The sequence below is a fragment of the Saimiri boliviensis genome, chromosome 17 (assembly GCF_048565385.1).
Source record: "Saimiri boliviensis isolate mSaiBol1 chromosome 17, mSaiBol1.pri, whole genome shotgun sequence".
Taxonomy (NCBI): Eukaryota; Metazoa; Chordata; class Mammalia; order Primates; family Cebidae; genus Saimiri; species Saimiri boliviensis.
Genome location: NC_133465.1, coordinates 58,668,542 through 58,696,399, shown reverse-complemented (window position 1 = coordinate 58,696,399; position 27,858 = coordinate 58,668,542). Strand labels below are relative to the sequence as shown.

General features: G+C 40.5%; 1 long non-coding RNA gene across 2 annotated transcripts in view; it reads right to left on the bottom strand.

Moving 5' to 3' along the window:
- Positions 1–10,540: 10,540 nt before the first annotated feature.
- Positions 10,541–27,858, bottom strand: part of LOC141581890 (uncharacterized) — a 31,003-nt gene continuing 13,685 nt past the window's right edge. Inside the window, exons 2-7 of one of the 2 annotated variants that reach the window (XR_012514695.1) lie at positions 27,148–27,414; positions 25,940–26,117; positions 15,526–15,681; positions 13,695–13,749; positions 12,512–12,716; positions 10,541–12,162 (exon numbers count right to left, since the gene is read on the bottom strand). This is a non-coding gene — a long non-coding RNA (uncharacterized LOC141581890). The remainder of the gene's footprint in view (positions 12,163–12,511; positions 12,717–13,694; positions 13,750–15,525; positions 15,682–25,939; positions 26,118–27,147; positions 27,415–27,858) is intronic. The other variant, XR_012514696.1, reaches the window with a different exon arrangement.

Genomic DNA, 27,858 nt, shown 5'->3' with positions numbered 1-27,858 from the left:
TGTATCTCAAAGGAATTAACCTATTCTGGCCAGCCAGATTTCATAACAAATGAATCCTTGAAAACACTGCAGCTGCAAAAGACCTCTAGAGAGAGAGCTGTATCAATCTGGAACATTCTACAAAACAAAAAGGAAATTTTAAAAAAACAGTCCCTGTAGGTAGGTTAGAAAATAACTCCATAATGATGACATTCTATCAAGAGCAACGTAACTTTTTCTGTGAGAAATATAATAAACACTCATATATGAGAACTTAAAGTCCTATAAAAATTCATTGGTCTTCTTTGCCAAAACAATTGTAAGACTACTTCCAGTAAAGGCAGCCTGAGGTCAGATAATTCCTGTTCCTAGAGAACAAGCATAAAACTGGACTAAATTATTTAAGAAAATCATTTTGAGGTACTGAAAAAAAATGACCAAAAACAATTGAGAAACAAGACATTGTGAAGATTTTCCTCTTGAAACGGGGCTGCTGTATCTGCTAGGGTATACTGGTGAGTATGTGGCCTTCTTTCCTTGAGCTTTCCAGCACACTCAGGCTTCAGAACCTGCATCATTACAGGTGGGAAGAGATGGCGATCCCAGATTGAAGCTGGCAGCAAAAACCCACAGCTCTATAACTGGAGGCAGGGAATGCAATTCAAGGCAGTAAGCAGACCAGGAAGAAATTTAATGGAGGAGCCATAGAAGTACACAGCATAGAAAGGCTGAGAAACTTAACTCTCTAACATACCTCAGTGTCTACAAACCTATGAATGCAAGGGCGATGCCCATGATAGCCTGGCAAAATGTGAGCTACTTAAGAACTTGTTGGCTCTGTGAAGGCATTCCTCACCTCACACATAGCTCATGCAGCTGAAGGAAGAAGTCTTACAAGTGCAGTGTCCAGAATATAATCTCCACCGAAATTGTTGTCTGACCACCAAAGCAAAAAGATGCTGGGGAGAAGAAATGGAAGAAGCCCAGCACCGGAAGAAGCCCAGCATCTGAAGAAGAAGCCCTTCCAGAAGCCAACGATAATCTGCGAGCCTGTTTTGCCCTATCTCATGACCCATTACCAAGGGTTTTCTCTCTCCCTCAGCTCCAACGAGGGCAGTTCTTTAGGGCAGTTGGGGTTGAGGAACAGAGTTGCTTATTACAAATCATGACTGTATGAGCAATAGGAACTAGTGGTAGAGATGGGCATGCACCATAAAAAATACACCCAGTGCAGACACACAGAACAAGGCAACATGTGGTTCTTACCAGGAACCCAGGAATTTGGACCAGCACATGGTATAAAAATATACCCATTGGGAAAAGAAAAGCACAAGAATGCTTAAATCACAAGTGTTCCTGGCTGGAGACAGGAACCAACAAGGGTCAGTGGGCACATAAAACCCTCTGCCTTCCTTAATCTACATAGTACAGTTTATAGAAAAAGAACCTGAATCCAGAAAGCAAAGTACATCAACACATTAAATCTCCCTTTCTCTCTGACAACTTTCTGCAAAGAGAGGCCAACTATTCTGCAAAATGACCCATGAATACATATATATATGCCTTGGTGCCAAAACCAGAAACACAAGAAGAGTCCCACTCCTAATCCAAAGCCTCAAAGAATTATTAATATTATTATTATTATTATTATTGAGATGGAGTCTTGCTCTGTTGCCAGGCTGGAGCGCAATGGCAGTCTTGGCTCACTGCAACCTCCACCTCCCGGGTTCAAGTTATTCTTTTGCCTTAGCCTCCTGAGTAGCTGGACTACAGGCACATGCCAAATGCCTGGCTAATTTTTGTATTTTTAGTAGAGACGGGGTTTCACCATGCTGGCCAGGATGGTCTCGACCTCCTGACCTCGTGATCTACCTGCCTCATCCTCCCAAAGTACTGGGATTACAGGCATGAACCACTGCGCCCGGCCTCAAAGAATTATTTTGTAGACAGTGTAACAATCTTGGTTGAAATAATAGGAGTCAACTCTGCCAGCTGTTAAAGGCTTTTCTGTAAAGAGTTCACAGAAATGTTGGGAAAGCTCTAGGTTTAGCCTCAAAATGTGGTCAAGAACTAGAAGAAGCTAGATAGTAGGAAAATGCAACTAGTTACTGCAGGACAATCTGTTTCGTGGGAAGAAACTAACAGTCAATCACTCCAGCAGAAGTTCTAAGGAACTCCTTTCATTGGCCAGGGGTCTTAGAGAAGGTGGCGGAGGGGCCTTCCAGGTTAAAAGTCCGCTTCTTCCACACCCCTTTGGACTCCATGTTCAGATCCCCTTCCACATTGCTTGAATCAGCTTCATGGAAGCTGTTTTTCTCTATCCTGGATTTTCCCTCTGGAGTCCCCTTCCACACTCTCTCATGGAAGCCTGTCTTCTCCTCCTAAACTCCATCTCGCTCTCTATTCCCTTCCACTCAGTGTGGAAGCTGCTTTCCTCTCCTGGATTTCGTCCTTCTGGATTCTCTCACTCAGTGTGAGAGTTAGCTTGTTTCTTTCTCTCTCCTTCTCCTGTTTCTCTCTAAATAAATCACTTTCTACAAACACTTTTGAGTCCAGCATTTACTGTGCACTATGCCGTGGTCCCCTCTCTCATTCTTGAGAGGGCAGGAGACCAAGAACCTGGAGAAACATCCTCTCGGGGGAGCTGAGGGCACCTTGAACCCCTGAACCCCAGTATTACAATATCTCCTTTATCATTTTTATTGTATCTATTTGATTCTTCTCTCTCTTCTTTATTAGTCTAGCAAGTGGTCTATCTATTTTGTTATTTTTAAAAAAAAACAGCTCCTGGATTCATTGATTTTTTTTTTTTTTTGGAAGGGTTTTTTGTGTCTCTATCTCCTTCAGTTCTGCTCTGATCTTAGTTATTTCTTGTCTTTTGCTAGCTTTTAGATTTGTTTGCTCTTGCTTCTCTAGTTCTTTTAATTGTGATGTTAGGGTGTTGATTTCAGATCTTTCCCACTTTCTGATATGGGCATTTAGCGCTATACAGTTGCCTCTTAACACCTAACTAAATTGATATACAACCAAGAATAGCCTTACCTTGGAACTATGTCCTATATTTCCGAATCAATTTAACAATAGGAGGCCAGCTAGCATCTGCTTTCATTCACATTGCTTGAATCAGTATTTGTCTCTCTGTTGATATGGGAATTTAGTGTTGTGATCATGCTGAAAAAATTAGGTATTTGTGATGTTTCTTATTAAGTTGTTGACTTCCTGCAGCTGTTGAAAGTCTCTAATAACACTGACTGGAGGCTGGAGGAGTCTGACCCAGAGGAGTCTGATCCTTCCGTTAGTATTTTCCCTCTCAGTGCTGCATGTAAGTGACAAGTAAGTTCACATCTCCAGCTGGTTTGGCAATTTGAAAGTTAACAATCCAAATTTATGTCATTCTGAAAATAAGATGAACAAGAGAATCATCCTATTTTTCTTCAGAATTAACTTTGAGAGAGTTTTGCTTTAAGAACCAAGACAATATATACTTCTGTGTTCTAATACTGGGGAATTTTAAAAATAAAATTTATAGGTGCTGAAGGAAGGAATGTAATTAGGTTTGAATTGGAACCTTCAGGTCAGGTGACCAAGGCTCATCAGAGCATCCCTTAAGGAAAATCTATTATTTGCTGTTCATCTTTGTTCCCGACTGTATGTAATCCACATTCCTGGTATCGGCATCCTCTCGATTTACTGCCACCTAACCTTGACTATAACATAGCAATCCAAACATAGCAATCAGGAATGTTTTCAATACTGGTCTTCATTCATTGACTCCTGTAAACCCGTGCAACTCTAATGTAATTGCCCTGAGGCTACTCTGATCTTGCCTTATAATAGTGACACAATCGTATCAGTAAATGAAGAGTGAAGTCCACTCCAAGAGTGCTGGAGACAATGAAAGATGTTTACTGAAGTTTGGGGGTTTTTTGTTTTATTTTGTTTTTTTGAGACAGAGTCTCACTGTGTCTTCCAGGCTGGAGTGGAGTGGAGCAATCTCGGCACACTACAACCTCCACTACCCAGGTTCAAGCAATTCTCCTGCCTCACCCTTCCAAGGAACTGGGACTACAAGCACATGCCACCATGCCTGGCTACATTTTTTTTTTGTAATTTTAGTTGAATGGGGTTTCACCATGTTGGCCAGCCTGGTCTTGAGCTCCTGACCTCAAGTGATCCACCCACCTCAACTTCCCAAAGTGCTGAGACTACAGGTGTGAGCCACCATGCCTGGTCTAAAAGATTTTTCTGTGAAACTGTAGCAGAGACAGTGCCTCACTTATCACATAGCAAAGCATCTTTAAACTCCAACTTAAAATCCCCATTTCAAAACCCTCCCAAGGCAGGTGCTCCTTTTTCCTACCTCAATCATTGACCACAGCCACTGTAGCTTTCCGGCTCTGTTCTCATCCCTCCTCTCACCCTGCAAGATCACCCAGGCTCTGACTGCTGTTTTCTTAGGCAGAACAAGCCTCTTTAGGCTTCTCAGTTCAGCAAAAGAAAAATATATTTTGAAAGTCCTTCATTATGTAAAGTTCAAAGTATCTCACATTTTGATGACAGGCTAGGCCATAACACCCAGCTAGTCATACAAATTCTAACCTTCATGTTGCTAAGAAGATGTTTTGCAGATGTGATCAATATCTACAATCAGTTGACATTAAGTAAAAGAGGTTATCACTGATAACTGGAACAGGACTCATCTAATCAATTGAAAGACCTTATGGACAAAACAGAAGTTTCCCCAAAGAAGACAAAATTCTGCTTGTGGATTGCAGGATCTGATCTGCTCAAAAGTTTCCAGCTTTCCCTTCCCCAGCTCAGATGTACCAGAAATGCCCAGCCAGCCCCAGCAATCCTGTAATCCAAAGGTTTTCAGTGTGTGTGTGTGTGTGTGTGTGTGTGTGTGTGTGTGTGTGTGTAAGAGAGAGAGAGAGAGAGAGAGAGAGAGAGAGTGTGTGTGTGTGTGTGTGTGTGTGTGTGTGTGTGTGTGTGCATCCCGTTGGTTCTGTTTCTCTGGGAGAAAACTGAATCATGGGGGTAGTTTCCCTCATACTGTTCTCTAGTTAGTGAATAAGTCTCACGAGATCTGATGATTTTATAAGGGCTTTCCTTTTTTGCTTGGCTCTCATTTTCTCTTTGCCTGCTGCCACCATGGGAGGCATGCCTTTCGCCTTCCACCATGATTGTGAGGCCTCCCCAGCCACATGGAAGCATGAGTCCATTAAACCTCTTTCCTTTATAAATTACCCAATCTCAGGTATGTCTTTACTAGCAGTGTGAAAATGGACGAATACAAGGTTCTTCAGCAAAGCAGCTTCCTTGAAACTCAATTGGGCTGCTAGACATTTTGGTTGTAATTTCTAGGGCAGGTATAAAAAGCCTATAGCATTTTGCATCTTGGTCTCTGAACCTGAGCCTGGCACAGATGTGAGGCCTTCTGTCATTATTACCCACCCTCCTAAGGCCTGCCGGCTTTTCTCTAGGGCTCTGCTTCTCACCCTGGGGAAGGAGAGGCAGGCAAGACCTTTCAAGGCGTCCAAAAGTGACCAATAGACTCCAAAATCTTGATCGTTTTCTAATAACTCTCTTCCGTCTTTACTCTCAATAGACATCCGCCATGAGCTGCAAAGTGCAGATGCCAGTTTAGTAAGCTGTGGCCTTGCCACATGGCAAGGATTGCCACACATCCAGCCCAGGATGGTACGATGTACAGTAAGTGAGAAAGCAAAGCAGTCATAACTGGGAGACCCAGCCTACAGTGTGAATGTCAGCTCATCTTACACAAAAAAGAAAACACCAAGTCATTGCCTTTTGATTCAAGAATCAAATTAATGATAAATCAATCATCATAAATTATTCCCAAGGCCAGATCCCTCTTAGCAGTTTGTGGTTATAAGTTTTCTAAAGGCCTTTTTGGAAGAAATTTAAACCCCAAATTACCCTATATACATGTAAAAGCTTGAAATTAATTAATAATTTGAATTAATTTAATGATCTAAACTTTTAAAATACATTTTTAATCTGTAGTAGAGTTTGTTTTCAAAATGGCAAGTGTATTAGTCTGCTCAGGCTGCCATAATGGAGTATCAGAGACCAGGTAGCTTGAACAACAGACATTTATTTTCTAATAAGCTGTGAAGGCCGGAAGTCCAAGATCAAGGTGTGGGCGAAGTTGAATTCTGAGGAAGTCTCTCTTCCCTCTCTGGATTGGGGTCAGCCACCTTTTTACTGTGTCATCACATGGCTTTCTTCTGTGCATGCATGCTCCTGGTGTCCTTTTCTTATAAAGACACCAATCCTAAGTCAGGTGCAGTGGCTTGTGCCTGTAATCTTAGTGCTTTGGGAGGCCTAGGCAGATGGACCTCTTGAGCCCAGGAGTTTGAGACCAGCCTGGGCAACATGGCAAAACCTTGCCTCTAAAAAAAAAAAAAAAAAAAAAAAAATTTAGTGGATTAAGACTCCACTCTTATGATCTTATTTAAACTTAACTTATTGCCTTAAAGTCCTGATCTCCAAATACAGTCACAGTGGGGGTTAGGGCTTCAGTACTGATTTGGAGAGACCCAAATCAATTTATAGCAAACAGCAATGATAGAAAGTATGCATTTCCTCCTCTGACTCTGCAGGGTACTCAATGTGATCCTTCCAGTGAGCATATGGCAGCCTAAGGGGTGGGATCTGAGTTTCCCCCAATGGACTTCAGAGTTGCTTAAAATCCCACCCCTTCTCCATTGGAAGCATAGAAGGACTTGATGATGGGGTGATGGATGCAGCACGTGTATACCTATGTAACAAATGTGCATGTTCTGCACGGCTACCCCAGAACTTAAAGTGTAATCATAAATAAATAAAATAAAACATAGTTTGTGAAAAAAATGTGACAGACACAATCAATATCTCCCCAGTAGGAACTAATTAGTGAATCATCTTTAATCATTTTGCTTGACAATCAGGACATGGACAGGTAGCAGGTGAGTCTCAATGAGATCGTGTGGAGGCAAGCAAGAGAGAAAGGCCCAGGGCTGCCGGGGCTGCTTCATAAACAGCAGCCCTCAGGTCCTCAACAGGGCTTCTTTGTCTTCATGTCTCAGGACAGTGTTGTAGGTCAGTTGGAGCAGACACTGGATTAAGCAGACAACACAGTCACAGCTCTTGAAGAATGAGGGACTCGGGAGAGATACAGCAAGAGAAAGGCAACAAAAAAAATTTATAAAAAGAGGTGCCAAAAATGACCTTATACGGGATCAATTCCCCTTCAACTAAAATATTGCCATAAGTATTATGTTAGTTATCTTTAGAATGCTATTCTAGAACCATGCTTTTTATAAGAATGATGCAATTTGCAAATGGACTTTGTTTGCCCAAGAAATATGTTCAGTGATATAATGGGATTCTGATTAGGAAAGGGAACCACAGAGGCACCACGTGGATATCGGTCAGAAACGTGGCCAGTGCTGAACATGGCCAGCGTGACGAGGGTGTTAAAAGTCCACATGATGACATGTTTACTTAGTTCTATCCATGCATTTACCCACTATTCAATTAACACATTTATTAAAAAAATACTTCCCAAAGTGTGGATTGAATTTTCCACTTCACTAATTCTATTATGTACAAAAGAAAGGAAGGAAGGAGAGAGGGAAGAAGGGCTCTGAACTCACGTTGCTCTTAGCGATTTCATGATGACCCTATATATCCCATTGAGCCTTACAGGTCTCCAGCTACGCAAAACTCCCTTTAAAAGATGTCACAATGAACAATTCTTCAGGCATTATTGTTTTTTTGAGATTCTCCAGAAAGTCTCACATTGTTTTTTCAATTCCCAGTTCTCAATGGATAATTATTTATTATCAATGCATATGTCGTCAATACCCATGCCCTCTCTCATTTATATAAACACAGCATTTGAGAAGTAGAGGGGGATCCAAATAAAGAGAATGGAGTGAACAAAAACTTGAAGAGTAGCCAACTTGGTATGTTCACTGAGAAAATGCTGAATGCTGAATTCATAACTATATCAACTAAACATGTTAAAATCAAGAAAAGTTTGCAGATGTTCCACAGGCAACTTATGGACCATCTTAGAGGAGCATGTTCCAGGATGAGAGTGAAATTTTCCTTGGGGTTTAAGGTTATAATCATCGATTCATATAATGATATAATCCTCTGGGAAGCAATACTACTGCAAATAGCATTTTATTAATGCACTTACTCACTTTTATATCAAGTAATTCATTCACTAGCTTCGTTAGCATTCATTAGCTTCTCTTTCATGATATAGAAAAATCTAGCATGGATTGAAGGTCATGAACACAGGTTTTAGAATGACCTGAATGCCATACGTTGGAAGCTCTTAATTGAGGACCTAAAGAGAAAGTTGGTGTCAAGATAGGGCTTATGCACACCCAGAGAAGACTACTTTTTATGTGTTGTATTTGTCACATATGGGTAGTTCTAGAGTCACTCTGGATAGGACAATGTAGGCATCCATAGAAATTAACAGGGCCCTAGTCGTCAATGAAGAAAATTAGAGAAAAGAGATGAGAAGCCTCTAGCAGCTCATGACAGTTCCTGAGACATCAAAATATAAAATACGAGACCTGCCCCTCAAACATTCTGGGTTTTGTCTGGGCCACACTCCACACCCATTCCTGGATCCCATCTTCCCAACCACGAGCTCCATCTTAAGACACAGAAGTAAAACAAAATTACAAGTGTCAGATAAGACGGCAGTTTGGCATCAGGGCCTGTCTTCCTGTCTTAAAGCCAAACCTAGAGATGTCACAGATTTGACATGCATTTCAAATAATCCCAGTACTGATGCATACACCAAAAACAGAAGAAAAGAAACCATCTTTGAGAAACTCCTGAAGCAGCAGAGGGTGGCTAGGGATTGGTTTGGAGGAGGTAAGAGGAATGCACACTTGAGCAGCACACAGCCATTTGTACTGGGAAGACTGCTATGGGAAGAGGATAGGCTAGAAAGGAATGCTCACATTAATCACATTGTCACGAAATGTCAGATCATCAGATACACAAGGAAGATTGAAACGCAGTGTTAGAAGACAAGCAGAACCGCCAAAGTACGAAGACTATATTATTAAAGGGTTTTCAATAGAATTATTAGACATGGGATGATAATGGGTAATATTGTGGTTGTGTGGAAGCAAAAAAGAAACTCTGAAGCTAGAATTTTATACCAATAAACTATAATTTAAATGACACTGAAATAAAAATATTTTTAGCATCCATGACCTTTGAAAGTTGACCAAACAAACACTTTCTTGGAACATCCTTGGAGGAAGTATTAAACCACTAGAGAAGAATAATGCCAGAGGAAGCAAAAAGATACAGGAAGTGAGAGTAAGAAGATTAACTAGGTACAGTTTATTTTTAAGTAAGCGGTAACACCCCATCCCAGCAAACCCACAAATTTATTTATAAGATTCCAGAGCTAAACTCAGGATATCAACAAAGGAGCAGGAGGAGTGAGCAGACAAAGGTGGCATAGTTGGTCCAGGAATTTAACCGTTTGGGGACAAAACATAGAAATTCTAACCTTAATTGATAGTACAAAATAAATATATAAATGAGTCCTTTTGCGTTAATGCTAATTCATAATGGAAACAAAAGAGAAGAAACCCTAGAGTAAACCAGGCTCAGTAGCTCACACTTGTCATCCCAGCACTTTGGGAGGCTACGGTGGGTAGGTCACTTTAGCCCATGTGTTTCAGACTAGCCTGGGCAACACAGTAAGACCCCCCCATCGCTACAAAAAATACACACACACACACAAAATAGCTGGGCATGATGGCATGTACCTGTAGTCCTAGCTACTTGGGAGGTTGAGATGGGAGGATTGCTTGAGCCTTGGAGGTAGAAGTTGCGGTAAGCCAAGATTGCACCACTGCACTGCAGCCTGGGTAACAGAGCAAGATCCGGTGGAAAGAAGGAAAGAAGAGAGGAAGGAAGGAAGAAAGGAAGGAGAGAAAGAGAGAGAGAGAAAGAGAAAGAAAGAAAAGGAAAGAAAGGAAGGGAGGAAGGAAGGGAAAGAAAGAAAGGAATCTTGATTATGGAAATATACCTCTAGAAAAATTATCTGAAATGCCAAAATTGACACACACAAAAATGGTAATATTAATTAAATCCTTTACATTAAAAAAGCTCCAGAGGCAGATAGTTTTGCTGATAAGTGCTACCAAATTTATAAGACCAGATAAAGTTACCTGTGTTTTATACATATTAAGTTTACATATACTTAATTTTAAATGATGGCTTGTCATTAAGAAAAAAGAAATGGGCATCTAAGTCCAAAGAATAAAATAGAAGAAAGAGTAGAAAGTTCAGAAGTAGGAAAACTAGAGAAAAAGAAACAGATTTTTTTTTATTGCATTTTAGGTTTTAGGGTACGTGTGAAGAACATGCAAGATTGTTGCATAGGTACACCCGTGGCAGTGTGGTTTGCTGCCTTCCTTCCCCTCACCTGTATCTGCCATTTCTCCCCATGCTATCTCTTCCCACCTCCCTACCCCGCCATCCCTTCCCCATTTTCCCCCCACAGACCCCAGTGTGTAGTGCTCCAGTTTGAAGAATGGACCAGGGCCCATTGTTCAGTGAAAAGGGGCCTCTTTTATGTGATGGGAAGTGCCTGGCTCAATGGTGGAACAGAATGTGCAGGAAGACCGTGTGGGGTTGAGTACAGTCTCCTTCTTTAGCCCCTTCCCCAGTCGCTACCATTCTCTTCCACCTCAGCTGGGCACACAGAGCTAGAAATTCTCCTGGATCCCATGACTGAAAGCACTTGCCAGGTGCATGAGAAGTAGGCAGAATTTTGCATGAATGTCTCTCCAGCTCTCCAGCTTCCAGCAAACCAGGACCTAGAACTGTTTGGTTTTATGGAGAATCCAGGACTCCTTGTCTGGTATTCTGTATCCTCTTGACCCTAGTCATCTGAGAGAGCCCAGAAGTTAAAAGGTCATAAGGAAGGATCCAAGTAATCCAGATATACTTTTAAAAGGGGGCCAAATGGAAGCAGAGGAACCTGGAAATGGAAAACCAATGGGGTCCTTATGTTAGCTTTACAGCATTGATGGTCCAGCCCTTTCCATATATTATTTCATTTAATATTCTTGACACCCTTGTGAGTTACTATTGTTACCTCCATTTTGCAGATCAGGAAGACAAGGCACAGGAGGCTAAGTAACTTGCCTAAGTTCATAGAGCTGGGTAGTGGCAGAAAAAACGACTTGAAGCCAAGAATTCTGGCTTTTAACTGTACCACCGCCAAGGTAATGAATGAATGCTAGACTAAAATCAGCACCAGGGTGGTCCCTTCTGCCAACTGGAGCCTTTTGCCATTGGAAGGTTGGTGGCCTAGTTGCCTTGACTACAGGAGAGAAGGGTAATGTGTAATTTCCTATAGTACACTTCAAGTTGTGACCATAAAAGTAATAACTAACATTTATTTAGCATTACTGTCAGGAATAGTTCTAAATGCTTATGATGTGTTATTTAATTTATTACAGTTCTACCAGATAAGTAGAATTTTCTCATTGTTCAGATGAGAAAACTCACGCATACAGAGATTAAGCTACTTGCTCATTGTTCTTACAAAGTCTGTAAATGATAGAACCAGTTTCAAACCCCGATGATCTCACTCTGAATGCTGAAATACCACACCATGCCTTTCATGAGTGTGGGGTGTGTATGAGAGTGTGTGTAGAGAGAGGAGTGGAAAAGGGGACCCTGATCTATTTTTCAGTGGACAGAAAACAACTTCCTACACAATGCCCCATTAAGAGTAATTTAGTTTCTTCAAATAGAGGACCACGAGTGACCTTGAAGCCAAGGCAAGAATCAGGGTTCTCAGTCAATCTAGATAATGCAGAGAGACTGTTAAGTCACAATGTCTTCTTTGGAGTCAAGCACATTAGCTTGAACTTTGCATCCCCTACCATACTGACCTAGCTGCAAGATGTGGCCAGACATCCGGCTCAAACACAGGCTTACTCTCCTCATCCAGGCCCCCAATTCCTCAAGGAGAGGAGCCAACTCTTCCCAGAACCACAGACTAGAGCAGCAGGCTGGAGTCTGCATCAGCAAACAAGATGAGGAAGCAAGGCAGCTGACCCGACGGGGAAGCAAGTCTCAGGATCCGTATTTTTGATCTGGAACAAAAGAGGGCTAAGGGAAGCAAGAAAAAAATATTTATATATCCACCTTGGTGGATGTCCCAGAAGAATATGCTGACTGCATTTGTAAGATGGCCCATCTCTCAAACCTCATCAGGAAGAATTAAAAATAAAATATTGCAAATCTTTGATTCTCTTCTGAGAATTGATGAGTTGCAAATCTCTGAAATGTCTTAACTGCGGAAGAGAATGTAGAATCTCTGCTGAGAGAGCAGAATACAAAACCCTCTTGAGTCACAGAAGGCATTTCAGTGAGGGTGGCTTGGGCTTGGCATGCAGGGCTTTAGAACGCAAGGCCAGAAATCTCACATTGGCCTCTGCTACACAGATAATTAGCTCACCGTGCCAGAAGAGCGGCTTCGTTCCTCAATGCCTTGAAAGCCAGGGACTGAGCCTGGAGTGGGACCATTAGTTCTTCCATGGCTGAAGGGTGTGGGCATATTCCTGAGACTGCAGAATCACAGCTTCAGGTCCTAAGGCCACCATGGGCCTGGGGCTAAACTTTCAGGAAGGCAAGCCTCTGGTGAAAAGCCAGTGTGAATTGCCCTGTAATGTTTAGATGGCGAGGAGTATTTATCCCAACTCTGAGACTGATATTTATCAAGTTTTAAAGCAAAAAGTTATAAAAGGAAAAAAGAAGCAAGACAGAGAAAAGAATAAGAAAGAAAGCACTTTTCAATGAGTTAGGGGTCCCAAACAGTTAATTATCTTCTCCAAGTAGAATTCCTCCTCTCTGTGAATTATCTCTCAAAATTATCTGTCAAAAATTATCTGAATGAAGACCTTTTCATAATGCAGGCTATGTGAATACCCTAGATGGCCTCTAGCTGTGAAGAATCTGACTTCTGCTCTTTGAAAACTGATATAAACAGATGTAAATTTAAAAACAAAATCAAAATCTTTGCTATTCACTCTATGATATTAGAATTGAGATTCTAATAACATTTAGCCTTACGGAGACTAATATCATGTCAACTGAGAATAATAAGCTAGTATTTTAAAATGTGACTTTTCAAAGTTAAGAATAAATATTTCATACCATAAGGGCCCATTCAAAGGGACCATCAGATGATGGCTGGACACATCATAGCAAGGAATCATTCTTGCATCATTTTCTGTGATGGCAAACCTAACGTTTGGAAATTTGACTTTCCTAGGTCTGAGGTCAAAGTGACCATCTCTACATGGTAAAGTACAGAAAGTGAGGCACCCAGTACCTTGGCTGAACAATAATCAGGTAAATGGCCAAATCATGGAAATGCAGATTGAGGGGCAAGAAGCTGATAGAAAGGGAAAAAATCAATACTGATAGTAACTAAGGTTACATATTTAGGTTAGAGAGAAATTCAATTCGAAAGGAAGAACCGTAACCAGGATTAGTGACTCCTCAGGCAAATGGTGTTAAAAGAAGCCAGTAAATACTGGTGGAGTCTGCTCCTTGTCTCTCTCTCTTCCTCCCTTTATACACTCTAGAAACATCTTTTCATTTTACAATCTAGTGGCATAGTTGTCTCATTTACTTACCATTCAACGCGTATTTATTGAATTCCCTCCATGAGCCCAGTCATTGTTCTTGGCCCTAGAGATACAACAGACAAAGATAGCTCTCCTCGTAGGAGACAGAGTGAAGGAAAACAGAAAAATAATATAATAATAAACAAGTAAGGTATGCAGTACATCATGAAAGAAAAGTGCTGTAGAGAAAATTATGCAAGAATGAGGAACTGGGAGAGTAGAGGAAGGATGGGATACAATCTTCAATCGGGAGTTGGAGAAGACCTCACCGTTGATTATTTGAGCAAAGACTTGAACAAGAGAATGGGGATGGAATAAGCCATATAAATATCTTGGATAATAAGAATCCCAGTTGAAGGAACAGCCAATGGCAAGATCTGGAGGGAAGAGCCCATCTGACATGCCTGAGCAGGCCAGAGGAGTTAAAAGCACAGTCCAGAATGACTTTTAAAAAGTAGGGACCAACATATATGGGATTGTGGACATTTTAAGGAGTTTGTCTTTTACTTCTTGAGAGAGAGAAAAAAAAATAGGTGCTTGAGGGTTCTTCTCTTCATTGAGCTGCAGTATCAGAGAGATACCATAAGTGATAATATTAGAGACCAACTTTTCAAAATTGAAGGTGGAGCCAACAGCACTGGCTGGCAGCTCAAGAATGACTCCAAATTTACTTTGATGGGGAAGACTATGGAAGAAGAAAATTAGGGAGGGGGTGTGTAGTAGTCTATTTTCATACTGCTGATAAACATATACCTGAGACTGGGTGATTTATTTTAAAAAAAAAAGAGGTTTAATGAATTCACAGTTTCACGTGGCTGGTGAGGCCTCAAAATCATGGTGGAAGGCAAAAGTCATGTCTTACATGGTGGAGGCACCTTGGCCTCCCAAAGTGCTGGAATTACAGGTGTGAGCCACTGTGCCCAGCCTGAAATGTTACTTTTAAAATGAAAAAACATAACCAAGTGTAAAAGCTAATAGAGAGAAGGGATTGCTTATTAAATGACCTAAAAAAATGAACACGTTTATAGAAACTGCTGTGATGCGAAAAAAAAAAAAGGTTGAATAAGGAGAGGCTAGAATAAGACATTGCAATAATGAACCTGGCATGTCCTCAGAGACTCTGGGGAACACATAGGCATGTGCAGAATAATGGCTGGATGGTGATAGATGGGAAAAAGATAAGCAGAAAAAAATCATGACTTAAGGTGCAGAGGCAGAAAATTATGAGGCAATTTCAAAAGCTTTTGTTGCCTGGAATGGTAGGAATTTTGTTGCCTGGGGGACAGCATGGTATTCCAAAAACAACAAATAAAATAGTAAGTCATTGTCCAATATGGGATAGAAAAGCAAATCTGTGAACATTATCCCTTTGTATTTTTGTAAATGCATATTGTAACATGCAGAGATTCAATGATATTTAAATTATTTACCTCTAATAAAAGTTAATAGAACAAATCTTATCTCTAGGAAATAATACCATCAGCCCTCACAAAAGTTGCAATGCTATCTCTTGGAAACTAAACTGTGTCCTCTCTGGTCCTCCCCTGTGCATCTCCGGAGCTTGATGCCTCCATGTGCGGCTTTAGTGCTAACCAGCATCACCCTTTCCACTACAATTACCGTTTTTTCTCCTGTTCCTCACCCACTGAAGTGAAATCCACTTCTTCCTGTAACATTAAGACATTCTGGGAATGCTTCATATAAAGGAGCTGGGTCAGAGAACAGACTTGGCAAAGATCACTTAGGACTAAAGAGCACAGGCAAAGAGGGCTGGGTGCACATGGGTGAGGGGACAGGAATGAATTTGGAGGCAATAAAAGTGGAAATGAAAAAAATTCACCTTCCTCATATGCAGAGGACACAGTACTATAATACTGCACTATTTTTTATAAGGAACTTGAGTATAGCAGATTTTCGCCTCTGTGGGTTGTCCTGAAACCAATCCCCTGCAGATATAGAAGGCTGACTTCATTCCAAGCAAAGTCCATAATGATTCCTAGAGTAGAAAAGAAGACAGCAAGCTTAGAGGGCGAGTTCCCAAAATTTTGGAATAGGGTATTACATTTTTCATCTTATCTCCAGACCCAGGAAAATAATTGGCGTGTGAAGATCTCCCTCATTGATGAAATTCCTTCATTAGAAATTATCTTAAGCCCAGTGGCTCACACCTGTAATCCCAGCACTTTGGGGGGCTGAGGTAGATGGATCACAAGGTCAGGAGTTCAAGACCATCCTGGCCAGTGTGGAGAAACCCCGTCTCTACTAAAAATACAAACATTAGCCAGGCATGGTGGTGCACAGCTGTAGGTCCCACTACTCGGGAGGCTGAGGCAGGAGAATCGCTTGAACCCTGGAGGTGGAGGTTGCAGCGAGCCAAGATTGTACCACAGCACTCCAGCCTGGGTGACAGAGCAAGACTTCGTCTAAAAAAAAAAAATTATCTCAAGTCAAGCAAGAGCATCCTTAAAGTTGGGAATGTGGAAATACAACAGAAATAAAAATTTTTTTCATTTTTCTATAAGAGCAATCTGAGTAAACACTAAATTTTATTTTCTTGTGTTTGGACCTATCAAATCTTCCAAAATATGGGTACAGAATATGAGTATCATCTGATTTATAGTAAAAGATATTTTCACAACCTACAGCTTCTAAAAACAATAGGATTTTAATTAAATTGTTATTCTGGGCACTCTTGGTTCATGATGGGAAGCTCTAATTAGCCTTAGTGATAGGTATTAGAAGTCAATTAGCTACACCTACAGGTAACATTGGTGCAAGAAGTCTCAGGGCTGAGAGCCTTATTTTTCTTTTTCCTTACCCAATAGCAATCCTTACCTAGAAATTAAAAAAAAAAAAAAGATCTTAAAAAGCTCCTGGCTCTGTGTTATTATTTACATTTTTAAAAAGGCTTTGTTTGCAACTTTCTCTAGGACATTGTATAATGCCTACAACTTTCCCAGAAAGGACATTGGAGAGTCCTTTGCCAACTTTTCAAAACTGAAAAACAAGTTAGCATCAACAACAAAAATGCCTCAAAGCTTGAAACCATCAAAATGTCATCTCAAGTCTTTTACAAAAGTCGTTTTCTTCCCAGCCCTGCATTCCTTCTCTTGAATTGACATAAAGAACATGTTTCTATTGTTCCTTTATTCTAACAAGCTAAATTTTCAAAGGATGCCATCTTTTGGTCTGATATTTTAAATGCCTATGGACCTCCAGTTCCAGAATGCTTCTACAAGCTTGATACTCAGTGGCCCTGCAACTACCCATGAGGTATTTGCTTTCCACTTCCAGCCACCTGTGTGGTGTCAAATGTCTCGGTCTCCTGAGAGTCTGACCCAAGTTTCTTGGCAGGCACTAGCTGGAAATGCATTCCAACAGACTGAGCATTGCAAACTCCTAATGCCTGCAGATTGGAAGGCAGCTTTCAAGTGTCAACATTATGTCTTACAAGTACATTTCATCTCTAACACTGGGGACAGGTTGCTTTCCTCAAAGCACTCTTTACTGCCAAAGAAACCAGAAGTCCACAAGCCACGTGCTTTCCAGCTGTTCATGCATGTTCAGAATGGTAACAACCCTGTAACTGAAGCTAATTCAAACACGAAAATACGTTAATGTCCCCTATTTCCTTGAGAAACTAAATAATTTATCATGCCAAATTTTGAAGTCTTGTCTTATTTCTCTAAGTGCAATGTACCACTTACATCCTCATCAATTAGTGCCAGTTCCAATCACGAAACTATCACTTTGTGTCAGATTAAACCTCCTGATGATAACAGTTATAAAATTTGTTATAAGGTAAGGGAAACGGAAATATTTAAAGGAAATGAAGAACAAGCAAAGCAGACAGAAGCTATATGGGATATGACCCTTGAAATAAGGAACTCACACGAGTCAAGCGCCATATTTACCTAAATTTCCTCCTAAGAGAAATTTCCAATATTTGCCAATTCTGGGAATAGAGCCTAAGAAGAAAATAGAAATATTACTGAACTTTGGAAGATAGAGGTCGAAGTTCAAGGCTTCAATAGTGGCTGGAATTTAATTCTGGAGAGGAGGAAACCACAAAGAGTTAGCTCCAAAATCTGCAGAAAAGTGCCAAACAAGAAGGACCAACTGCCAACCCCAAGTGAGGATTCCCTCCGAATGGAAGGGCATGGATCATAGCAGTGCCAACCACTAGAAGTAGAATTCCAAGGCATCTTCTATGGGTTCAGAGCCAGGGGGCCTGTGTCAGGTTCAACTGCTGCAGGATCACAAACCCCACCCTAGGAAGACTATTCCACAGGGGAAACAAGTAAGGAGTGATTGCATATACTGGAGTTCCTCGGGTTCTTAACTGGGCAACTGCCAAGTCTTCCACCCCTGCCAAGCTCAGAATTCCAAAACATGTTTAAGAGGCATGTTTCCCTCTCACAGGAATGAAGTACTGAACATCCAAATGGTCTTAATAAGGCAGGCAGCATCCCGCTAATAATGCTTTTTGATGTCTCTTCTTTAATTCTTTTAATCTTCTATTCCATTCTAGGGCTCCATTAGTGTGGTGTACGGTGGGTGGTATGGAGCATGATAGGTCCAGCCTATGCCATGGGATGGTGCCCATTGTTACGTGTTGTGCTGTAAAGGAAATGCCCTGGTCTGACTGGAGTCTGCTAGGGGACTCGAACATATGGTAGAGATCTTTCTCTGAGGTGACAATGGTGGCACCAGCATCCACGTGCTGTAAGGGGGTGGCAGTTTCAGATCAACAGTAAGTGTCAACTGCCATGAATCACCAGCAGAAACCACAGCTGGACGTTAAAGGTCCAATGTGATCAATCTGCCAAACCCAAGCCAGGCCAATGTCCCTGCTAATATGTCCTGATTCTCCACGCGTTGTACTGCTTGGGCTCCTGGCAGGGACTGTAAAACCAACTGCATAGCATCCTCAGCTTCTGTATCTTCAAAATTCACTTTCCCAGATTTGACCCATTGCTGCACATGAGGTCACCTTCCATAAGCTGCACTTTGCTGATGCACCTGCTGGTGACCATTTCAACTTGTGCACAAGCCTTGTTGGTGGGGAATTCCATCTGTGTTCTCATTTGAAAGGCTGCTTGTCATGAGCATTCACATGAGCAACAAAGATTGTCCATTCTATGCAACAAGTTGCTGCTATAGTTCTTGTCCCCACATGGGGGATTCCTTAAAAGTCCAATGATTTAGTTGCCAACCTCCTGATCGATGGTTAGACCACTTGCCACATCCCAAGAATGCCTGAAGATGTAGTGAAGATATTCAGGCGGGGAGGCTTACACAGCCATCACCACTGCATACAATTTGGTCCACTGGATGAATTCATCCGTTTTTAGTACATTCCACCTATTCTTTTATTAAGAGGCAGCCATCCACTCGGATAATAGCTCAGAGTAGAGTCTGCAGCCTTTCAATTGCCACACCTTCATCTGGATCCACTTGGTGTTCATGAGGTTGGTTCTTTCTGAGGTCAGTGAGTGAGAATCTGTTCCATGGCTCTCTGGTGGTTTGCTGGCAATCTGGTGTCCTTGGCTTGCAGAGCTCTGCCTTCCTCTTCACATGGCTTTCTTCCCGTGCATGCGTCTGTGTTCAAATTTTTCCTTTTCATAAGGACTCCAGTCATCCCACATTAGGGGCCTGCCCTACTCCAGTAGGACCTCATCCCAACTTAGCTAATTATATCTGCATCAACCCTGTTTCCAAATAAGGTCAGATTCTGAGTTAGTGAGGGTTAGGACTTCAGCGTATGAGTTTTGGAGGCTGTACACAGTTCAGCCCACAATAGGATCTGTTTTAGTGGATGAATTTGTCTCAAAGCTACAGTTCTCAATTGATGTTTTCTCAGTAATGAAGGTGTTATTCTGGTCTCTACTGGCTTCTCGCTTGTTTTGCTTCTAAATCTGTTTCAAAGCCATTCAGAGAAGAGGTGTGATTTTCAGGGAGGTGGGTGAGGATTTCCCTTTGGAGATCCTAAGAGGGTACATAGAAGAATGTTCTACAGCCACACTTTCAGTCTCATGAATAAAAAACTTAAGAAACCTCAGTGCAGTTGAGAGTGATTTGGACATGCTCTCTTCTTTAAGGCGTGAGATCCTCCTGTTAGTTTCTCTTTTATGGTTTTGTCCTATTGCCTCAACTTCTTCCTATTGCTATTGCCTTCTTTCTGTAGGCCTCACATTCAAAATTTTTCAAAAGAGTCATTTACTGAGACAGTTTCTCCATATCCAGTATGGAGTCCCCTTATTCTTCAGAGCTCTGGGGTCAAGCTCTTGTCAGAGGTCACTATTGGCCTCTCTTACGTCCAGGCTATAGATGTGCGCTTATGATGAGATAATGAACTGTGGCCAGAATAATAAAGTCACAGAGAAAACCACAAAGCTTATCCTATACTGGGGGTCTTTACTCAAAAGAGGGTGTTGGCATCTCAGATAGGATATTTGTGGAATTGCCATCGCAAAGTTACAACATAGTACATTCACTTAACAAATGACGTTATGATGCTGAAAATAAGGAATGTATGCTTTCCAAATACTAGTAAAAATTATCTGATTCTATGCACTGAAGATTTGGTTCTTAAGACAAGTGCATGAAAATTGGAAATTAATTAGGAAGTATATCCTCTATTTCCCAAAGAATGAATAATTAATTGACATGGATATATTATTTCGATAATGTTTGGTTCAGTAAAAAGAGATACACTGTCAGTTAAATATTAAAAATTAGCTCTATAGTTTTGCAGTATTTGTGACTTCAACACAGTAAAGGAATAGGCAAATATAGTCAATAGAGTAAATCTCACCCATTTATGACTATATGTAAAAATTTTTCTTTATAAACTATCATTTTTTGATTTATTCTGCTATAAATAAAAGAATTGGTAAGTCTTTACTTTTATTTATTTATTTATTTGAGACAGGGTCTCACTTTCATCACCCAGGCTGGAAGGCAATGGTGTGATTTTGGCTCATTGCAACCTCTACCCTGCCAGTCTCAAGCGATCCTCCCACCTCAGCCTCCTGAGTAGCTGGGACCACAGGCACACACCACCATGCCCAGCTATTCTTTCGTATTTTTGGTAGAGATAGGGTCTCACCATGTTGCCCAGGTTGACTTCGAACTCCTGAACTCAAGCAATCCACCTGCCTCGACCTCCCAAAGTGCTGGGGTTACAGAAGTGAGCAACCACGCCAGGCCCCAAGTCTTATTGGGCTCCTTAGAAGGAGGTGTTTTACTAACAATTTCTGTGTTTTGTCTACCAGCTAAAACACTTTGTTGCCAAAAGTATTTTTATATGGTTCAAACACTGAACTATATTGTAAATTCTCTCATTAATGTCAATTACAACTTCCTCCTTTTTTGCTCTTTTCTAGTACAGAAACTAGAAAGCTACAGAGTCTCTTGCAGCCGGAACTGTCCATGGGACTTTGTGCTAGCCAGTGAGACAACCAGAAGTCTGCTGTTGCTGCCTTTCTTATTCCTCCTTTTTCCTGCCCAGAATGGTTTAATGATTATGGGTGCAGCACCCATTTTTAAGGACAGAGGAGCAGGGAGAGCAAGAGCTCACTCCTTGGTGGCATTATTGAGCCACAGTACAACTAAAGATTGTCTACTCCCAGATTTCCTGTGGTGTGGGACTAACACATGCCCTTCAGTCTAAGCCAGTCTGTCTTGTGCTTGAAGCTGAACACAATACCATTACACCTTTTTATCACTAACATTGTGGTCAGTCTCTCAAAATCATCTAATTCACAATAATGTATGCCAAGTATCAGGGCAGGATAAATGCTATAGCATCCAACTGCAAGAATCGTGGCTTAGCAAAATTAAGTTGGATGATTCATCCACATCACGGTCTTTTCAGGTGTGTGTCTGGTGCCCTTTTAAGCAGTGTTTCAGAACGTGGGCTCCTGCCTGACTCATGGCTCCTCTGAGTGTCCTCTAAAAGCTCTGTATCATATCGTAAGCAAGTATTTCGGCTTTGAAATGCATTTTAAAACGTTTTTCATCCTTTCTGCCTAGTCTCAGAGTATAACCTTGAAGCAAATGGCAAAAATCTTTTTCCCTCTTAGTCTTGAAATATGGCCTTGAAATGTACTTTAGAATGCTTTTTCTCCCTCCCTTTCCCACCACACCAGGAACACGTATCTAACTGTATGCTTGTTAAGAAATTCCAGGGGCTGATTTTAAAACAAATCAGGTATAGAGGAATTCCCTTCTCCTCACTTCAAGATGGATAATCTACAGCCTGGCTGCAAGTGAGATGGTGCCAGCTTATACACCAGGTTGACAATAACTCAAGATAGCCGTTGGAGCAAGACCTGCACCCTGCATCACTCCTGCGTATTTCCACACCAGACTTCCCCTTTTTGTTGTTGTTGGTTTGTTTTGGGGTTTTTTTTGCTTGTTTGTTTGTTTTGTTGTTGTTGTTGTTGTTGTTGTTATTTCTGAGACAGTGTCTCGCTCCATTGCTCAGGCTGGAGTGCAGTGGTATGATCTCGGCTCACTGCAACCTCCGCCTCCTGGGGCTCAAGCAATTCTCCTGCCTCAGCTTTCCGAGGAGCTGGGACTATAGATGTGCTCCGCCACATCTGGCTAATTTTTGTATTTTTAGTAAAGACATGGTTTTCCATATTGGCCAGACTGGTCTCAAACTCCTGACCTCAAGTGGTCTACCCACCCAGGCCTCCCAAAATGTTGAGATTACAGGCATGAGCCACTGCACCTGGCCTGAACTTCCCCTTTTTAAACCTGCCCTCAGCCCAGAATCTGAGGTGGTTCCTTTGAGGCTTAAGCCTGGCCATTCTCCCATCTGCTAGCATTTGAATAAGCTGCTTTCCTTTGACCACCCCTCACTTCTCATGCTTTGACTTGCCAGTGGCGAGCAGCTTAACTTGAATCAGTTACAATATTAGGAATAGGTGAGGGAGAAACTATGGTGATTCTTCAGGGATGATTTAGGGTTCAGAACCAGAAATTGTGTATATCATATCCTCCTGTATTCCATTAGCCAGAACTCAATCCCACTCCCCACCTAACTAACTATAAGGGATATTGGAAAAATAGAGTTTAGCTGCATATCCAGGAGAGCAATGAAGTGGGTCTCATGATCACAAAGCATTTAGATTACAGATCCATAAAATTCTAGATCGGGAGTTGGCAAACTATATGAGCTATGGCCCATCAACTGGTTTTTATAAACAAAGTTTTATTGGAGCATGGCCTCACTTATTAATGCCCATGGCTGTTTTCAAACTACAATAGCACAGTTAAATATCTGTACCAGAGATGGTATTGCCCACAAAGCCTAAAATAGTCACTATCTGGTTCTTTATAGAACAAGTGTGCTAACTCCTATTATAGAGTAATAAATAACTTTAAGAAATTGTTTTACTCTATTTCTGGCAACACTACTACAGAAAAAGAAATTGTTTTCTAACATTGTGTCTCCAAAGAAATAAAATATTTTGTCCTTGAAAATATTCAAGCCTTTTTCAAATATTCATGTAAACAATTTTATACATCCCACCCTTTCAGTGTTGATAACAATATATAATTACTTATTTTTAACAGAAAACAGACCAAAATATTAAATAATGATTTCATCAGATATGTACTGTACAAACAATTCTCTTTTCTGCAAACTCCACTTTTCTCTTTCCTTTTTTCCAGTTACGTGATTTATTATCAATGTTAAATCTCCAAATTATTCCTTACTTTTATACATTTTCTATATAATGTTCAGCATTCTACTACTACCTCCTGTTCTTTTTTTCTTAGTTGTATACATCCTTTATGAGAAGTATAATTTCTAATTACTTTATTTCCCAAGTATTAGCCAACTATTTTCCAAAATACTTTGCAATTTTAATCTCTTGGGCAAGTGATTTTTCTGATTTCTCCAACTTTTCTTTTCCTCTTGACCAAATATATTGAACTGCATTGTATTTTTCCATTTTTTTCTCCTCCCTCTAACATGGTTACAAAATTGTTAGCTGTATCATTCTCCCTAGGAGGTCTGCTACTCAGCTTTCTTGGCAGAATGTTAGGAAAAAAGTGGGAGATGATGAAATGATGAAAATGGAAACAAGATTAACTATGATAAACTTGGCTATTAAAGGAGGAAGGGTAATAGCATCATCATTGGAAGATGTAGGAAAAATCTTATAAAATGTGTTGTTGCTGTTGTTGTTATCATTGTTGTTCTCATTCCTGTCCCAAGGGAGTTTGCATGGCTAGATGGTGACTTCATGATCTCCTTCACTCACTTATATCAACAATATACTTCACCACGACTGATCAAAACACGTTTTCTTATCATAATAGTCAAATGATCCCAACATAACATTTTATGAAACCATATGTATAAAATGGTACTGGCAAAAGAACATACTCATTACAGAATATGTCAGCTTCTACAAGAAGAGTAGAAAGAGAAGAGCTTCTATAAGAAGCTGCCATATTACTACATTAATAATCTTTTGTATATTGTCATATTACTACATTAATAATCTCTTTTGTTTTTATACACATATATATTCAATGGCATTAGCAAAAGAACATGCTGATTACAGAATCTGACACCCTCTTATAGAAATGTTATGAACAAATGATGTAAAAGAAGCCACAGAATTTTTAAAGATCTTTGTGAAAAACAAAGATTAAAAAACCACTTAAATATGGACCTAATGACAACATCCAGCAGATTCAGTATATCTTATTCTAGCAACTGAAGTGAAAGGTCAGAAAAGCCATTGAATAAAGGAAAAAGCATATTCAACAAAGTACCAGAAAAAAATGCAAAAGATTTTGAAATGGGGAAAAAATGTTGAAGATGGCCAGGTATCCTGTTTACTGCACCTTTCTTGATTATCTTTGCATTTCATCATCTTGGAGTTTTTATGACTTTGTAAAATGAAGAAAACTGATTTTTTTAAAAGGCAACTGATTCCAAAGAAATGAAACTGAGTTGAATCAGTGCAATGCAAATGATTATTATCCTATGGATAGATCCTTCTCATGTTCTTTTATGCAGTCATTTCAGTTTTCCTCATCTACCTGTGTATGTATATTCTCTTGAGTTCTGTCTTGAACTGATTGTAACCTCTTACTAATTCCCTTATAAATTAATGATTGAAATAAAATTTCGATATGCTATTATTTTATTTCGTTATAAAGATCATAATTATAAAACTCCTTTTAAAATTATCTTTTTTTTTTTTGAGATGGAGTTTCACTCTTTTCACCCAAGCTGGACTGCAATGGTGCTCACTGCAACCTCTGCCTCCCGAGTTTAAGTGATTCTCCTGCCTCAGCAATATGAGTAGCTGGGATTGCAGGTACCTGCCACCACACCCAGCTAAATTTTGTATTACAAAACTATAATTTTCCCTCAATTTGCATGTATACTTTCTATTTGATTGGGGTATTCTCTTTCCCCCTAAAGCAAAGTCAGAAGTAACATGAAAATAGAATTTTGGTGTCAGTCTGATGTTCCCTTTAAAGACCTTTGCACATAGATACACTCAATTTAACTCTTGAGTTGAAATTACAATGGAGAGAGACATTCTAATAAGGATCGTTGATGAACTAATTTCCAACCCCATTTTAAATTCTTTACTATGTGTAAAAAGATTCCTTACAAGACAGAGCAACAGATCTCATAGAAAAAGTCAACTTTGTAGTGATTTCTGATGATTTTTCCGGGAAGAAATTTATGCCTGACTGTATTTCCTCTTCCTAACCAAATATATCAAGTGATCAAAATGCGTAACCAAGCTCTTACAACCACCTTACAAAGCAGTTCATGTGGCTTTCTCCAGCTGAGTATATTTTACACGTCAAAGATCATTTCTAGAGTGCCTTCATTTTCTCTTCACAGATAAGTGAAAAGTAAAAAGTTTCTCTTCAAAGTTGTCCTTTTTGTTAAAGAATAAATAATAAGTGCTAGAAATAAGTTTATTTTTAAAAACTAACTTCCTTCAAGCTTCCTTGCTTTTTACTAATAACTCTTCATTAAGCCCTGTGTAGCTGTTAAATATACTAAGGGAATAAGTACATTCCATGTCCTTGTACTTTAACTAAGTTGCTTGTCCTGGCCTATAGCCTGCTCAGATATGTCCGAAATTGCTCAGGCATTTCCTGGCTTACAACCTACACCTCTTCCTTATTTGAAAATGTTATTACTCTCCTAGATTCCCATAAATAATCCCCTTCCTTTGTTCTCCATCACATATTACCTGTTTAGGAAAGTTTTAAGATTTTAGCCAATCAGGATCAGTCTAGACTGTGTGGTCCAGCTTCAGCCAATGGAGATAAGACACAGTAGTAAGGATCCAATGTGTCAGTTATAAAAAGTTCCGCTTTTCTTTGTTTGATGTGCTCTTATGGCAATCAGACTTCTGAGAAGCACTATTTCTGCAGAAAGTAAAATCGCTTTGCTGAGAAAAGTTCTCTGTCTGGGCACTGGTTCTTCTTTTCAGCACTGAGCAACAAGCGTTTATTTCCAACTGATATGATCCATATTTTGGCATTTCCAGCATCTCAGTACTAACCCTAAGAGCTCAGTGATTTCATTATATTCCCTGGCTGCCCAGAAATTAGATGGCAGCATTCAACCTCTGTTTTATAGCGCAGCACTTAATGACCAGGGCTCTTCAAGAAAAGTGCTTGGATTTGATTCCAGGCTCCACTTAACCTCTCTAAACCTCAAAAGAGGGTTTTTTCTTTATATGGTTATTAATGATGATAAAATAGTTTGGCAAGCATAAATTGCTTAGCACAGAACTGACTCATCAGAAGCCTCCAACAAGTGGTCAGGCACAGTGGTTCATGCCTGTAATCCCAGCATCTTGGGAGGCAAAGGTGGGCAGATCGCTTAAGCTCAGGAGTTCAAGACCAGCCTAGCCAACATGGTGAAATCCCATCTCTACTAAAAACACACAGAAAATTAGCTGGGTGTGGCGGCTTGTGCCCATGGTCCCAGATACTTGAGAAGCTGAGGCAGGAGAATCACTTGAACCTGGGAGGTGGAGGTTGCAGTGAGCCTAGATTGCACCATTTCATTCCAGGCTGGGTGACAGAGTGAGACTCCATCTCAAAAAATAAACAAATAAATAAATAAATAAAATTAAATAAAATGCCTCTAATAATCATTAGCTATTATTGTATCTGTGTGTGTGTGTGTGTGTATGTGTGTGTGTGTGTGTGTGTTCTCCCAATCCCTTATTAAAATCCCTTTGTTCTGTGCCCAGTCAACCTAAGAAGGAAAATGATGTGTTATTTCTTACAATAAGATGGTAAGAAAAAACTGACTGATGGTTATTTAATGTTTAAAGGCTATGTTCTTATGTTCTTCACAGGCCTCATCTCACATAACTCTCACAGCAATCTTTCCAACAGAAGCATTTAATCATGCTCCTTTTTACAAAGTGATGAAATAACTTACCCAATTGCTGAGTTTCTCGGGACTGACATAACAAATTATCACAGACTGGTTGGCTGTATTTTCTGGAGGATAGACGTCTGAAATCAAGGCATCAGCAGAGCTGTGCTCCCTTTGAAGGCTCTCAGGAAAAATCCTTCTTGCTCCTTCCAGCTGCTGGGGGTTCCCAGCAAGACTTGACATTCTTCGGCTTGTGGCTCCATCATCCCAATCTCACGCTCCGTCTTCACGTGGCCTTATTCCTTCTGTGAGTGCCTGCATCCCCTCCTCCTTTGGTCAAAACAGAAGTCATTGGATTTAGTGTCCACAGCAATCCAATATAACTGCATCTTAATTTCATTACATCTGCAAAGACTCTGTTTTCAAATAAGGCCACATTCTCAGGTACCAGGGGTAAGCCCTTGAACACATGTTTGAGGGAACCACAATTCAACCCATTTGCTTTAAAATACAAGTTTTATTATTAGTTAGGTATGATGAGCTCAACAGATCAGGAAACAAGATAGGATAGTTTTTAATACTCTCAGATTCCAAGAGACTGTGCCATGCGGAGGCCATATGGAGAGCAACCCGTGTCAGACACCAGGAGAGGCGGGGAAAACTGTGGCAAGAGTCTTTTTATTGTGGTCTCTGTGGGAAGAAACAGGAAACAGCAGGCTTCGAGTCAGCCAGTTTGAATCATTTTAGCCATCTCTGGGGCATGATCGTTGTCTC